The sequence below is a fragment of the Labeo rohita genome, unplaced genomic scaffold (genome assembly GCF_022985175.1).
Source record: "Labeo rohita strain BAU-BD-2019 unplaced genomic scaffold, IGBB_LRoh.1.0 scaffold_862, whole genome shotgun sequence".
Classification (NCBI taxonomy): Eukaryota; Metazoa; Chordata; class Actinopteri; order Cypriniformes; family Cyprinidae; genus Labeo; species Labeo rohita.
The window spans coordinates 20534-34750 of NW_026129813.1; the positions used below are offsets into that span (position 1 = coordinate 20534).

The 14217-nt window shown below is 40.1% G+C and overlaps 1 long non-coding RNA gene across 1 annotated transcript; it reads left to right on the plus strand.

Annotated features, from left to right (window-relative positions):
* Positions 1-8600: 8600 nt before the first annotated feature.
* On the plus strand, positions 8601-9749 carry LOC127162232 (uncharacterized). The gene is made up of 3 exons (XR_007827282.1): positions 8601-8644; positions 9231-9425; positions 9622-9749. It is a non-coding gene; the product is annotated as an uncharacterized LOC127162232 (long non-coding RNA).
* The last annotated feature ends 4468 nt before the right edge of the window (positions 9750-14217 follow it).

The following is a 14217-nucleotide window of genomic DNA, read 5'->3' on the forward strand; positions in this document are numbered from 1 at the left end:
TCCAGGAGATCGCGTCAAATACATTATATATTAATAAACATTAACTTCAGATACCAGTCAGCAATCGCAGGCAGTTTGTGTCAAATTAAAACATTTTCTTTTTATATAAAATAACTTGAAAAGTGTGTCATGGCTTTGTGTCAAAAAAAAAAAATAAATTTCATATTTTTGGTAAGGTTGCATTATACTTGCCAGCGATCTCCAGGAGTTCGCGTCAAATACATTATATATTAATAAACATTAACTTCAGATACCAGTCAGCAATCGCAGGCAGTTTGTGTCAAATTAAAACATTTTCTTTTTATATAAAATAACTTGAAAAGTGTGTCATGGCTTTGTGTCAAAAAAATAAATTTCATATTTTTGGTAAGGTTGCATTATTTTCTTTTTATATAAAATAACTTTAAAAAAAAGTCAATGTCATGGCTTTTGTGTCAAAAAAATAAATTTCATATTTTTGGTAAGGTTGCATTATACTTGCCAGCGATCTCCAGGAGATCGCATTCAAATACATTATATATTAATAAACATTAACTTCAGATACCAGTCAGCAATCGCAGGCAGTTTGTGTCAAATTAAAACATTTTCTTTTTATATAAAATAACTTGAAAAGTGTGTCATGGCTTTGGTGTCAAAAAAATAAAAATTTTTTTTTGGTAAGGTTCCATTATACTTGCCAGCGATCTCCAGGAGATCGCGTCAAATACATTATATATTAATAAACATTAACTTCAGATACCAGTCAGCAATCGCAGGCAGTTTGTGTCAAATTAAAACACATTTTTTTTATATAAAATAAAAAAAGTGTGTGAAAAAAAAAAAAAAATAAATTTCATATTTTTGGTAAGGTTGCATTATATTTGCCAGCGATTTGTTGTGCGTCAAAAAAAAATAAAATTTTCAGATACCATTTTTGGTAATTTTCTTTTTATATAAAATAACTTGAAAAGTTGTCATGGCTTTGGTGTCAAAAAAATAAATTTCCATTATACTTGCCAGCGATCTCCAGGAGTCAGTTTCAAATACATTATATATTAATAAACATTAACTTCAGATACCAGTCAGCAATCGCAGGCAGTTTGTGTCAAATTAAAACATTTTCTTTTTATATAAAATAATTTGAAAAGTGTGTCATGGCTTTGGTGTCAAAAAAAATAAATTTCATATTTTTGGTAAGGTTGCATTATACTTGCCAGCGATCTCCAGGAGATCGCGTCGAATACATTATATATTAATAAACATTAACTTCAGATACCAGTCAGCAATCGCAGGCAGTTTGTGTCAAATTAAAACATTTTCTTTTTATATAAAATAACTTGAAAAGTGTGTCATTTTGGTGTCAAATAAATTTCATATTTTTAAGGTTTTTATAAAAGTGATCATTTTCTTTTTATATAAAATAACTTGAAAAGTGTGTCATGGCTTTGGTTCAAAAAAATAAATGGTAAGTTTTTTTGGTATTTACATTATTGCCAGCGATATACGTCAAATACATTATATATTAATAAACATTAACTTCAGATACCAGTCAGCAATCGCAGGCAGTTTGTGTCAAATTAAAACATTTTCTTTTTATATAAAATAACTTGAAAAGTGTGTCATGGCTTTGGTGTCAAAAAAATAAATTTCATATTTTTGGTAAGGTTCCATTATACTTGCCAGCGATCTCCAGGAGTTCGCGTCAAATACATTATATATTAATAAACATTAACTTCAGATACCAGTCAGCAATCGCAGGCAGTTTGTGTCAAATTAAAACATTTTCTTTTTATATAAAATAACTTGAAAAGTGTGTCATGGCTTTGGTGTCAAAAAAATAAATTTCATATTTTTGGTAAGGTTGCATTATACTTGCCAGCGATCTCCAGGAGATCGCGTCGAATACATTATATATTAATAAACATTAACTTCAGATACCAGTCAGCAATCGCAGGCAGTTTGTGTCAAATTAAAACATTTTCTTTTTATATAAAATAACTTGAAAAGTGTGTCATGGCTTTGGTGTCAAAAAAATAAATTTCATATTTTTGGTAAGGTTCCATTATACTTGCCAGCGATCTCCAGGAGATCGCGTCAAATACATTATATATTAATAAACATTAACTTCAGATACCAGTCAGCAATCGCAGGCAGTTTGTGTCAAATTAAAACATTTTCTTTTTATATAAAATAACTTGAAAAGTGTGTCATGGCTTTGTCAAAAAAAAAAAAATAAATTTCATATTTTTGGTAAGGTTGCATTATACTTGCCAGCGATCTCCAGGAGATCGCGTCAAATACATTATATATTAATAAACATTAACTTCAGATACCAGTCAGCAATCGCAGGCAGTTTGTGTCAAATTAAAACATTTTCTTTTTATATAAAATAACTTGAAAAGTGTGTCATGGCTTTGGTGTCAAAAAAATAAATTTCATATTTTTGGTAAGGTTGCATTATACTTGCCAGCGATCTCCAGGAGTTCGCGTCAAATACATTATATATTAATAAACATTAACTTCAGATACCAGTCAGCAATCGCAGGCAGTTTGTGTCAAATTAAAACATTTTCTTTTTATATAAAATAACTTGAAAAGTGTGTCATGGCTTTGGTGTCAAAAAATACATTTCATATTTTTGGTAAGGTTCCATTATACTTGCCAGCGATCTCCAGGAGTTCGCGTCAAATACATTATATATTAATAAACATTAACTTCAGATACCAGTCAGCAATCGCAGGCAGTTTGTGTCAAATTAAAACATTTTCTTTTTATATAAAATAACTTGAAAAGTGTGTCATGGCTTTGGTGTCAAAAAATAAATTTCATATTATTTTTGGTAAGGTTCCATTATACTTGCCAGCGATCTCCAGGAGTTCGCGTCAAATACATTATATATTAATAAACATTAACTTCAGATACCAGTCAGCAATCGCAGGCAGTTTGTGTCAAATTAAAACATTTCTTTTTTTTATATAAAATAACTTGAAAAGTGTGTCATGGCTTTGGTGTCAAAAAAATAAATTTCATATTTTTGGTAAGGTTGCATTATACTTGCCAGCGATCTCCAGGAGATCGCGTCAAATACATTATATATTAATAAACATTAACTTCAGATACCAGTCAGCAATCGCAGGCAGTTTGTGTCAAATTAAAACATTTTCTTTTTATATAAAATAACTTGAAAAGTGTGTCATGGCTTTGGTGTCAAAAAAATAAATTTCATATTTTTGGTAAGGTTCCATTATGCAGGCAGTTTGTGTCAAATTAAAACATTTTCTTTTTATATAAAATAACTTGAAAAGTGTGTCATGGCTTTGGTGTCAAAAAATAAATTTCATATTTTTGGTAAGGTTGCCAGCCGGGCCTTCCTCAGTGGAGCGGCTGAGTGTCTGAGAACGTTGGGGAAGTGCCGGTTTCCCGAAGGAAAAGGCACTACGGAGTTCACAACCTGCCCAAAAGGGGGGTATAAAGTGACATCATTAAATATGGAACCTGAGGTGGGTCTCACACCCGGGAGACAACCTGACTCAGGCCCTAGAGACAAACCTGTCTTCAGGGGAAAACACCGCACCACAGGAGTTATAGGTGGAAAATACACACATGGGGCCACTACATATGGGGCACAAATCCAACCAAGAGTTAGAGAAGTAACCATACCTTGCATTGAGATTTCGTAACAAGTTCCTCCGCCAAACTCTGCTACGTCAGGAGTGCCAATGATGGAATGGTGCCCAGGGTTCGCGTTCAGGAAACCTACTGAGACTCAAAGCATAATCACCGTTAGGGGGAAGTGCTTTAGGCAAGCTCTACGCCAGCCAGTGTGCAGAGTCAAGAATTTGTGTTCAAAACTCTAGCTGACACTGGCTCCAGGCGCAAATTATAAAATCTGGCAAATGTGTTAGGTGTAGCCCAACCTGCAGCTCTACCGATGTCTGTTAATGAGGCCCCATTTGCAAGGGCTGCTGAGGCAGCAACGCCCCTAGTCGAATGGACTCTTACCTCCAGAGGGCAGGGTAGGCCTCTGGCCCGGTAGGCCATCCAGATCGCGTTTGCCAGCCAGTGGGAGATCCTCTGCTTGGAGACAACTTTCCCCTTCTGCTGTCCTCCGTAACAGACAAGAGCTGTTCCGAACATCTCAAGGGCTGAGTTTGTTCCATGTAGATGCGCAGGGCACGGACTGACTGAAGGGGCTCAATTGGATCTTGTTGTAGACCTTGGAGAACCACAGCAAGATCCCAAGAGGGGATTAGATGCGGCCGAGGAGGGTTCAGAGCTCCTCTCAGAAACCTGATACCGAATCGTGTTTCCCCACCGATCTGCCGCCCACCAGGTCATGGTTAGCTGATATGGCTGCGACATGAACCCTGAGTGTAGATGCAGATAGGTGCCTGTCCAGGCCCTTTTGGAGAAAGGATAACACTGATTCGATACCACAGCTCCGTGGGTCCCTCCCGTGGGAAGAACTCCAGTTCTCAAGATGCGCCACTTTAAGTCATACAGCCGTCAGGGGGCTCTTGCCTGTAGAAGTGTGTTTACCACTGAAGGAAAGGGTCTCTGAAGTCCTCCTGGTCGCGTCCAGGGACCATAGGTGGAGGTTCCAAAGATTGAGGCGCGGGTGCCAGAATGTGCCCTTCCCCTGAGAAAGGAGGTCCTCCCTCAGAGGAATGCACCAGGGAGGGGCTGATGCCAGGAGCACCAGGTCTGAGAACCAGGTTCTGTTGGGCCAGAAGGGGGCCACCAAGAGAATCTGTTCCCTGTCCTCCCTGACTTTGCACAAAGTTTGTGCGATGAGGCTCACTGGAGGAAACGCATACTTGAGCCAGCCCCTCGGCCAACTGTGTGCCAGTGCGTCTAACCCGAGGGGGGCCTCGGTCAGACCATGTCACAACTGGCAGTGGGTGGATTCCGGTGAGGCAAAGAGAACCATCTCTGCCTGGCCGAATCGATCCCAATCAGTTGGACCGACTGGGGGTGGAGCCTCCACTCGCCTCCGAGCAAAACCTGTCATGACAGGGAATCGGCTATACGATTGGTTCCGCCCGGAATGTGAGTGGTACATAGAGACTTGAGTCTGTGTTGACTCCAGAGCAGGAGATGGCGGGCTAGTTGTGACATGCGAAAGGAGCGTACATCGCCCTGGTGGTTGATGTAGGCCACAGTCGCAGTGTTGTCGGACCTGACCAACACATGCTTGCCCTGAATCCTAGGCCGGAACCTCCTCAGAGCTAGAAGCACTGCCAACAACTCCAGACAATTTATGTGCCAGAACAGTCGGGGGCCTGTCCAGACCCCGGAAGCTGCCTGCCCGTCGCAGGTGGCACCCCAGCCAATCTTGGAAGCATCTGTGGTGACAACGATGCGTCTGGACACTTGTTCCAAGGGGACACCTGACCACAGGAACACAATGTCTGTCCAAGGGCTGGGTGTCTGGCGACACAATGGTGTGATGTTCACACGGGATGTGCCCTGATGCCACGCCCACCTGGGGACTCGAGTATGAAGCCAGTGCTGCAGCGGTCTCATGTGCATCAAACCCAACGGCGTGACCGCAGCTGAGGATGCCATGTGCCCTAGGAGCCTCTGAACCTGTTTTAGGGGGACCGCTGACCGCATCGGAGTGTTGCCACACACCTCAGAACTGACTGTGCACGCTCTGGGAAGAGACGCGCAGACATACTAACCGAATCCAGCTCTACGCCGAGAAAAGAGATCCTCTGTGCCAGGGAGAGTTTGCTCTTTTCCCAGTTGACCTGAGGTCCCAACTGGGCCAATGGTTGAGAACCATGTCCCTGTGTACGCAACCCATATCCCACGAGTGAGCTAGGAATAGCCAGTTGTCAAGATAATTGAGAATGCGGATGCCCACTTCCCTGAGGGGGGCAAGGGCAGCCCCTGCTACCTTCGTAAAGGCGCAGGGCGGCAGGGATAGGCCGCAGGGAGAACCTTGTACTGATGAGCCTGATCTCGAAGACAGAGTCTTGGAGGATCAAGACATGATAGTACGTGTCGCTCAGGTCCAATGCCATCAACCAATCTTAAGCCCTGACACACAAGGAATGTGTGTTCAAGGGCTAATGTTTGAACGGGAGCTCGAGAAAGGGCCCGATTCAAAAACCTCTGTTTTAAGATTGGTATGAGTCAACCACCCATCTTGGTACAATGAAGTAGGGGTCAGCAAACCCTTACCTTCATTTTGGCTGAGGGGATAGGATCGATCGCACCCTTCCCAGGGGGGCTGCGATCTCCGCTTAAGGGACCATAACATTCTTGCCCTGAGTCGATTTATAAGAGAATGCCGTAGACCTTAGCGGATGCCTTGCAACCTGAGTTGCATAGCCAAGTCAGGTAGTTCTGAGAAGCTTCAGGTCTCAGGGAACTATGCCCGACGTACCTGGAATGGGAATGTCGTGGCTGAATAAGGCAGAGAACGCCGTGTTTGGAGATGAAGCCCCAAGAGCGCGGTGTGTCTTTGCCATTATGCAGAGTTTGTACCGAATCCATCTCTCATCCCCGGGTCGAGAGTGGATCTGGACGGGTCAGCTAGCCCGCCTGCTCTGGATTGCTCGTCAGAAGAAAAACTAGAAGCCTAACGAGGGTTCTAGCAAGCCTACCGACAAGCTTGTGTTGCCACCTTCCCACAAGATCTCTGACCGCTGGGCGGTCAGGCCGGAGGCCCGGCTGTCGCGGGGCCTCAGGAGTTCTATAGGGGACCGTCCGTGGCGACGAACAGACAGGAGTAGTCGGGGGTAGAGGACCGGAGCCCTGACCCGCGGCTCTGTCTGCTCCTACCGTGAAGGACTTTCGCTGCAAATTCTATCACGGTGTTGCCAGAAGGAAAAATTGGGGGTAAGAAGCGGACTTCAAATTTCCCGCATTTCTGACAGGTGCAGCCACAGGTGGCGTTCCTGGACCAACAAGTAGACATCGCCCTTCCTAGAGCGTGCGCCACGACTCACAGCTCTAGGTTGGAACCACCCTCGTAATGAGCTCGCAACGCCACGGCCTGAACGCCCAGAGGATGGCCATGGTATGTAAGGCGGACGCAGCCTGTCCAGAAGCCATGTAAGCCTTGCCCGGAAGAACTTACAGGCCCTGAACGGGAGTTCTGGAAGGAATCCCACAAGCGGCGGCAATTAGCAGGGAGTACACTGCAATCGCCCCCTCCGCCTGGGGGAACCTCTGAAACCCCTCGCTGGACCCCCATCGAGAGTGGTGAAGGAGGAGAAGTTGGTTTAACACGTTCTGACCATTTTTTTTTTTTTTTTTTTAAATGGGCTTTCCGCGATTTCACCGACTTCTCGTGTACTTCCGGGAAACAGACACTGGAAACGAGCGTACAGGACGTTACCCAGATGTCTATTAACCAGCCCCTTCTTGGCTGCCCGTTTCAGGCACGGCCGCCATTTTTTAGCATCCACCTCAAACTGAGAATCAGTCCCCCGTAGAGGCTTGCTCAGCTGAAGTTTCTGCTTTCAAATAGTTCACGCCCTTCCTTAGCGATGCTGCCGCTAACCATTTCCGCCCAATTAGGAGTTCTGAATAAGAAAGTCAGCTGTACTGAGACAGACTAACAAACTTGTCCGGAAACTCAATCGAGGGACGCACGAAGCGAGGGGTTTGCGGGGTTTTCACCCGGCAAAACCTTCCTTGCTTTGTAATGCTCGTCACCAATGCACATCGCAACGGCCTCGTACCCGGAAGTAGAAGGACCGGAGCGGGTAGCAGTCGGGAACGTAAGCATACGGCTCGTGCGCCCAGGTCATGTTTTCGCCGGCAAAACATGAATCAACAACAAGCGCTGCATCGGCGTGAGAATCTCAACACTGAATACAACGGTCGTGTTGATCGTTTGGATCAAGGGACACGAGGAGCGAGAGGTTTGTGGGGTTTTCACCCGGCAGAGCCTTCCCTGCTTCCTAATGCTCGTTACCGACGCACATCGCAACGGCCTCGTACCCGAAAGTAGAAGGACCGGAGCGGGAAGCAGTCGGAGTGAGCCGCGGCTTCACGTAAAGCATGCGGCTGACGAGCAAGCGCGTCCATGATCGAGCTCTCGCAAGCAAAACATGAGTCAACAACAAGCGCTGCATCAGCGTGAGCATAACTCAACACTGAACACAACGGTCGTGTCGATCGTTTGGGAAGGTAAGCCGCAACCAGGATGACACGGAGGGAAAGATATGTTAACCAACACACAATCCTACCATGCCAGCTCTATCAGAGAAATCACCCTTTTAGAAGGAAGATTGCTCTTCAAGATCACCGTCGACGCACCCAGGGGACTCTCACAACACAGGCTGAGCTGGAGAGGGAGAGACCGCTGTCTGTGCTGCAGATCCAACGACGAGAGAGGTGAATGTTGCGTTTGTGTCAAATTAAAGCATTTTCTTTTTATATAAAATAACTTGAAAACTGTGTCAGAGCTTTGGTGTCAAAAAAAAAATATATTTTTTTTTTTTTGGTAAGATTACATTATACTTGCCAGCGATCTCCAGGAGATTGCGTCAAATACATTTTATATCAATAAACATTAACTTCAGATACCAGTCAGCAATCGCAGGCAGTTTTTGTCAAATTAAAACATTTTCTTTTTATATAAAATGACTTGAAAAATGTGTCATGGCTTTGGTGTCAAAAAAATACATTTCATATTTTTGGTAAGGTTCCATTATACTTGCCAGCGATCTCCAGGAGTTCGTGTCAAATACATTATATATTAATAAACATTAACTTCAGATACCAGTCAGCAATCGCAGGCAGTTTGTGTCACTTTAAAACATTTCCTTTTTATATAAAATAACTTGAAAACTGTGTCAGAGCTTTGGTGTCAAAAAAATAAATTTCATATTTTTGGTAAGGTTCCATTATACTTGCCAGCGATCTCCAGGAGTTCGCGTCAAATACATTATATATTAATAAACATTAACTTCAGATACCAGTCAGCAATCGCAGGCAGTTTGTCAAATTAAAACATTTTTTTTTTATATAAAATAACTTGAAAAGTGTGTCAGGGCTTTGGTGTCAAAAAAATACATTTCATATTTTTGGTAAGGTTCCATTATACTTGCCAGCGATCTCCAGGAGTTCGCGTAAAATACATTATATATTAATAAACATTAACTTCAGATACCAGTCAGCAATCGCAGGCAGTTTGTGTCAAATTAAAACATTTTCTTTTTATATAAAATAACTTGAAAAGTGTGTCATGGCTTTGGTGTCAAAAAAATAAATTTCATATTTTTGGTAAGGTTGCATTATACTTGCCAGCGATCTCCAGGAGTTCGCGTCAAATACATTATATATTAATAAACATTAACTTCAGATACCAGTCAGCAATCGCAGGCAGTTTGTGTCAAATTAAAACATTTCCTTTTATATAAAATAACTTGAAAAATGTGTCATGGCTTTGGTGTCAAAAAAATACATTTCATATTTTTGGTAAGGTTTCATTATACTTGCCAGCGATCTCCAGGAGTTCGCGTCAAATACATTATATATTAATAAACATTAACTTCAGATACCAGTCAGCAATCGCAGGCAGTTTGTGTCAAATTAAAACATTTTTTTTTTATATAAAATAACTTGAAAAGTGTGTCAGGGCTTTGGTGTCAAAAAAATAAATTTCATATTTTTGGTAAGGTTGCATTATACTTGCCAGCGATCTCCAGGAGTTCGCGTCAAATACATTATATATTAATAAACATTAACTTCAGATACCAGTCAGCAATCGCAGGCAGTTTGTGTCAAATTAAAACATTTTCTTTTTATATAAAATAACTTGAAAAGTGTGTGTCATGGCTTTGGTGTCAAAAAAATAAATTTCATATTTTTGGTAAGGTTCCATTATACTTGCCAGCGATCTCCAGGAGTTCGCGTCAAATACATTATATATTAATAAACATTAACTTCAGATACCAGTCAGCAATCGCAGGCAGTTTGTGTCAAATTAAAACATTTTTTTTTTATATAAAATAACTTGAAAAAAAATGTGTCATGGCTTTGGTCAAAAAAAAAAAAATACATTTCATATTTTTGGTAAGGTTCCATTATACTTGCCAGCGATCTCCAGGAGTTCGCGTCAAATACATTATATATTAATAAACATTAACTTCAGATACCAGTCAGCAATCGCAGGCAGTTTGTGTCAAATTAAAACATTTCCTTTTTATATAAAATAACTTGAAAAGTGTGTGTCAGGCTTTGGTGTCAAAAAAATAAATTTCATATTTTTGGTAAGGTTCCATTATACTTGCCAGCGATCTCCAGGAGTTCGCGTCAAATACATTATATATTAATAAACATTAACTTCAGATACCAGTCAGCAATCGCAGGCAGTTTGTGTCAAATTAAAACATTTTTTTTTTTATATAAAATAACTTGAAAAGTGTGTCATGGCTTTGGTGTCAAAAAAATACATTTCATATTTTTGGTAAGGTTGCATTATACTTGCCAGCGATCTCCAGGAGTTCGCGTCAAATACATTATATATTAATAAACATTAACTTCAGATACCAGTCAGCAATCGCAGGCAGTTTGTGTCAAATTAAAACATTTTTTTTATATAAAATAACTTGAAAAATGTGTCATGGCTTTGGTGTCAAAAAAATACATTTCATATTTTTGGTAAGGTTGCATTATACTTGCCAGCGATCTCCAGGAGTTCGCGTCAAATACATTATATATTAATAAACATTAACTTTCACCATACCAGTCAGCAATCGCAGGCAGTTTGTGTCAAATTAAAACATTTTTTTTTTTATATAAAATAACTTGAAAAATGTGTCATGGCTTTGGTGTCAAAAAAATACATTTCATATTTTTGGTAAGGTTGCATTATACTTGCCAGCGATCTCCAGGAGTTCGCGTCAAATACATTATATATTAATAAACATTAACTTCAGATACCAGTCAGCAATCGCAGGCAGTTTGTGTCAAATTAAAACATTTTCTTTTTATATAAAATAATGAAAAAAAGTGTGTCATGGCTTTGGTGTCAAAAAAAAAATACATTTCATATTTTTGGTAAGGTTTCCATTATACTTGCCAGCGATCTCCAGGAGTTCGCGTCAAATACATTATATATTAATAAACATTAACTTCAGATACCAGTCAGCAATCGCAGGCAGTTTGTGTCAAATAAAAAACATTTTTTTTTTATATAAAATAACTTGAAAAGTGTGTCATGGCTTTGGTGTCAAAAAAATACATTTCATATTTTTGGTAAGGTTCCATTATACTTGCCAGCGATCTCCAGGAGTTCGCGTCAAATACATTATATATTAATAAACATTAACTTCAGATACCAGTCAGCAATCGCAGGCAGTTTGTGTCAAATTAAAACATTTTTTTTTTATATAAAATAACTTGAAAAATGTGTCATGGCTTTGGTGTCAAAAAAAATACATTTCATATTTTGGTAAGGTTCCATTATACTTGCCAGCGATCTCCAGGAGTTCGCGTCAAATACATTATATATTAATAAACATTAACTTCAGATACCAGTCAGCAATCGCAGGCAGTTTGTGTCAAATTAAAACATTTTTTTTTATATAAAATAACTTGAAAAGTGTGTCATGGCTTTGGTGTCAAAAAAAAATACATTTCATATTTTTGGTAAGGTTCCATTATACTCAGCAGATCTCCAGGAGTTCGCGTCAAATACATTATATATTAATAAACATTAACTTCAGATACCAGTCAGCAATCGCAGGCAGTTTGTGTCAAATTAAAACATTTTTTTTTATATAAAATAACTTGAAAAGTGTGTCATGGCTTTGGTGTCAAAAAAATACATTTCATATTTTTGGTAAGGTTCCATTATACTTGCCAGCGATCTCCAGGAGTTCGCGTCAAATACATTATATATTAATAAACATTAACTTCAGATACCAGTCAGCAATCGCAGGCAGTTTGTGTCAAATTAAAACATTTTCTTTTTATATAAAATAACTTGAAAAATGTGTCATGGCTTTGGTGTCAAAAAAATAAATTTCATATTTTTGGTAAGGTTGCATTATACTTGCCAGCGATCTCCAGGAGTTCGCGTCAAATACATTATATATTAATAAACATTAACTTCAGATACCAGTCAGCAATCGCAGGCAGTTTGTGTCAAATTAAAACATTTTTTTTTATATATATAAAATAACTTGAAAAGTGTGTCATGGCTTTGGTGTCAAAAAAATACATTTCATATTTTTGGTAAGGTTGCATTATACTTGCCAGCGATCTCCAGGAGTTCGCGTCAAATACATTATATATTAATAAACATTAACTTCAGATACCAGTCAGCAATCGCAGGCAGTTTGTGTCAAATTAAAACATTTTTCTTTTTATATAAAATAACTTGAAAAGTGTGTCAGGGCTTTGGTGTCAAAAAAATAAATTTCATATTTTTGGTAAGATTACATTATACTTGCCAGCGATCTCCAGGAGTTCGCGTCAAATACATTTATATTAATAAACATTAACTTCAGATACCAGTCAGCAATCGCAGGCAGTTTGTGTCAAATTAAAGCATTTTTTTTTACATAAAATAACTTGAAAAATGTGTCATGGCTTTGGTGTCAAAAAAATACATTTCATATTTAGGAGTTCGCGTCAAATACATTATATATTAATAAACATTAACTTCAGATACCAGTCAGCAATCGCAGGCAGTTTGTGTCAAATTAAAACATTTTTTTTTTATATAAAATAACTTGAAAAATGTGTCATGGCTTTGGTGTCAAAAAAATACATTTCATATTTTTAGTAAGGTTCCATTATGCTTGAGACGGTAAGTAAACAGGTAAAAGACTCTTCTCAATACAGGATACTTTCGTTAGTGCACAATGGTGTGACAGTAATTTAAAAGCTTACTTCACCAGCAATGCTGCATTCTTCGGGACTCAAACGGTAAGTAGACAGGTAAAGGATTCTTCTCAATACAGGATACTTTCGTTAGTGCACAATGGTGTGACAGTGATTCAAAAGCTTACTTCACCAGCAATGCTGCATACTTCCAGGACTCGGACGGTAAGTAAGGAGGTAAGGGTTCTTCTCAGTACAGGATACTTTCGTTGGTGCTCAATAGGGGACAATGGTTTAAAGGCTTACTTCTCCAGCAATACTACACATTTCAAGACTCAGGCAGTGAAGAGGTTGATATTTCCCCAGCGTAACTGTGCACTCGCAGGGCTCAAACAGAGAAGAGGTTAATAATATTTCACCAGCATTGCTGTTCACTCACAGGGCTCAGGCAGAGAAGAGGTTATTTGTAGCTCATCAGTATTGCTGTGTACTCACAAAACTCAGGCAGTGAAGAGGTTGAGTTAATAGTTCCCCAGAAGAGGTTAATAATATTTCACCAGCATTGCTGTTCACTCACAGGGCTCAAGGCAGAGAAGAGGTTAATAATATTTCACCAGCATTGCTGTTCACTCACAGGGCTCAGGCAGAGAAGAGGTTAATAATATTTCTCAATGTTGCTGTATACTCACAAGGGTTAAATATAAACAAGGGTTGGGGCCGCTTCTCAGCACAAGCACACCACACTCGTGTTCACTTCAAATCCACAGCAATGAATCAATGTATATCATTAGGGCAAAAACACTGCAATTCACTCACACGATAGGGCTGATCAGAAGCCTCAATCCCTCCGTTTCACTCCCGTAGGGGATATTCAAGTCCCAATCCTTCTTCAACACACTCTGAAACACCTAACTTCCCCAACAGTCAGATGTACATCCTCTGCATCCTCTTCAAGCTTGTTAAATGTTTGCCAGATGAAATCAATCCACTTAACTTTCCCTCTCCCTCCACAGCGCAGGTCCACTCCAATAAATCAGTCAAAACTGTCCTGACAAGATCAACCATCCGGGGGAAACCAACCCCAAAGAAAAACACCTCGACTCCCAGAGAAAAACCTCCCGGAAGCTTCTCTGAATGGCCTTTTTATCTCCTTGTGAAGCAGGAAGCCCGTGTGAAATCCACTACTCCCTCTCTCCCGCACCTGCCGTGCGTTAACACTAATCAGGCCATGCAATGTTTCTGCCACACCCGGAACCAAGATGAGACGTGTCGCACCCAAATCGTTCCTCGGGAAACTCGTGCCTCGTAAAGAGGGTTCCGCTCGCTGAGCGTTTTTGTCACCTGTGACAATTTCCTTTTTATATAAAATGACTTGAAAAGTGTGTCAGGGCTTTGGTGTCAAAAAAATACATTTCATATTTTTGGTAAGGCTGCAATATAGTT